A 2,841-nucleotide genomic window follows, 5' to 3' on the forward strand; every position below is an offset into this window, starting at 1 on the left:
TTAAACGATAAAACTAACAATAGTATATTAATAAAAGGATATACCTTTAAAAAAAGTCACAACATAATTTCAAATATTTTTATAAATAAACTGTTAAAATTTTTATTATCGATAAAATGATACTATTATACAATTTTTTGGCAAAACTTAAAATCAAAAGGAAAATAATTTTGTGTGGGTTAATATAAATTAATTACGTACCAAATAAGTAGGTTCATTTGTTTGTTCAATATATCAGCATGAGCAAGCAAATTAAAATGATTATCCAGAATTTTACGATTATCGACCAAATGTACTATACCTGACTCAATCTTAAAAGATATTTTGCACGTGTGTACAGTCAGAAGATATATTCCGCTTGATTTCTCGATCTCAAAATTTGAGAAGACATATACTTTCCTTTCTACCAATTCATTCTCAAATATTTTTGTCAAATAATTCTTGATTGAACAATGAATTTTATCGTATTGCAAAACAAATTAAAAAGTTATTAGCATTTACAAAGCTATTAAAAAGAATTGTCTTTGACTTGATTGAACAATGAATTTTATCGTATTACAAAATAAATTAAATATAAAAGCTATTAGCATTTACAAAGCTATTAAAAAGAATTGTCTTTGACTTGTGAAATAGTGTACTTATAAAATTAACTTAAAATATGAACTACAAATATTTATAAGAATTTAATTTTGATGCACTGACAGTGTAAAGTAGTTTTATACGTATATCCAATTACGTAATGACACATCAATAAAAATAAATACATTTCACATTGACCGCGTGAATGGTTATCCAAAAGAACAGATGTGATTGCACGACTATGTAAAATGCTTTACACTGTCAGTGCATCAAAATTAAACTCTATTTATAAATTGAACTTAGCATTACTTGAAAAAATTTAGTAAATGAATCAATTAATCTTATCATCTATTAGAACTATTTCTATGTAAACCGTCTTACTCTTGTCAAACTTGAATGGAACTTTTTATAGCCTTATAATTCTTATCTTTATTTTTCATACTTTCTCTTCGTATAATCTACTATAAGTATGATTATTTTTTATTCTACAATCGAGTAATAATTTTTTATTTTTTATATCCATGCATATTTCCCAATCCCTTTTTCATATGTATGATTAACAATTTTTTTTAAATGGTGATATTTTAATTTTTTTCTTTCACGTATTTTTATATATTAGCAAGAAAGCAAAACCATGTATTGTGACTCTTTTTCCTTTTTCACGCCTTAATCTTAATTAATCAATCTTGTGTCCAAAACAGATATTAGTTAATCTTAATTAAATTTTTAATAATTCTAATTTATTGATGAATTACATTTCTCTTAATAATTGCATTACTAATCTGAAATACAAAAAAAAAGTAATACATATATCAAAAAAGAAAACAAACTTAAAAAAAATCATATTAAAAAGTTTAAAAATAACATATCCATAAAGAATAGTCATAATATATAAATTAAGACAACAATTTAAATTTCTCTAAAACTAATTTAATCAACTACCAATATTAGAACTAAATTATTTAAATAATATTTAATCTATTCTAATCCTTAGATACGTATAGATTAGAGTCATTCTCGTAACAACCAACCAAAATAACATCATAAGATCGAATACTTAGAATTTGTACAAATTCAGACTATCTTCTTGTTAAAATTGTCAAATTAAATTGACTTTTATTCTCTTCAATGGCATTGTATTAATGCACCAAAAAACCAGTAGTTTCTGAAAAAAATACAATATGTTATAAAATTATTTTAATACAAAAAGCTTAAGAGAAAAAAATTTAAATATAGTGCCAATCTTTGAATTGCATCTTCAAGGTTGGCACGAATTTTTCAAAATTGAACCTAAATTGAGGAAATTCGATCTCATTATATGCTCCACTTCGAATATTTTTGGACAAACGTAGAAAACGTAGAGGGGAAGTGACTTGAACTTGACCTACAAAACTCCTTAAAAACAATTGTCCAATCAAAAAAGAATAACAGATTAGAAAAAAATGCTTTGATTCTTAGATTTAGACTCTCTAACTACAAAAAAACACTATATATAGCCTTTAGTAATATAAAAATAATTATAGAAATTAATTATTGCAATATCAATTTACCACTATGAACGTTAGTATCATATTTATAACAATTAGAATTATAAATTTATGTTTAACTTTTTATATAATTATAATTAAGATATTTTTTAAATTTAATTACATAAAAATAGTACTTTCTAAAAATAAAGATATGTTCCTAAATTAGTATAATTATGTATTATTCATTAAATATTAATTATAATATAATTATAATAAATATATTTTTTATAAAATAATTTAGAATAGAGAATAAAAAAATTCATTTTGAAGGGAAAATAAAGTCATGAGAGATCGATACGTCACCTTCGTTAATTAGGAAAAAACCCAATTTTAGTATATTAAGTAGATTATTATTATCACTACAAATGCTTTAAGATGGAAGATGGAGTTGTAGCTTTCTTGATAATAATCACATTGATCCTTCTTTACATGTTTCCATCTCCACTCTTAGTTCTAATTTTTGCTTGCCTTCTCGTAAATTTATTTGTATAGTGGTGGGATTTAATTAAATCTGTGCTTCCATATATATGGCTACTAGTTTGCTTCCATTTCTGCTTCTGCTTACAGTTATGACTACTTTCCCTCATATCTTTACTGTGAGGTATGGTGCAACAGCTCCAGCAGCATTAGCAACAACTCTTTCATGTGAGGTATATATAGTAAAAAATCATGAATAATTAAGAAAGCTCATTAATAGATTAATTCACAGATTATATAGTTAGTGTATTTGCAT

The sequence above is a fragment of the Arachis ipaensis genome, chromosome B04, assembly GCF_000816755.2.
Source record: "Arachis ipaensis cultivar K30076 chromosome B04, Araip1.1, whole genome shotgun sequence".
Lineage (NCBI taxonomy): Eukaryota > Viridiplantae > Streptophyta > Magnoliopsida > Fabales > Fabaceae > Arachis > Arachis ipaensis.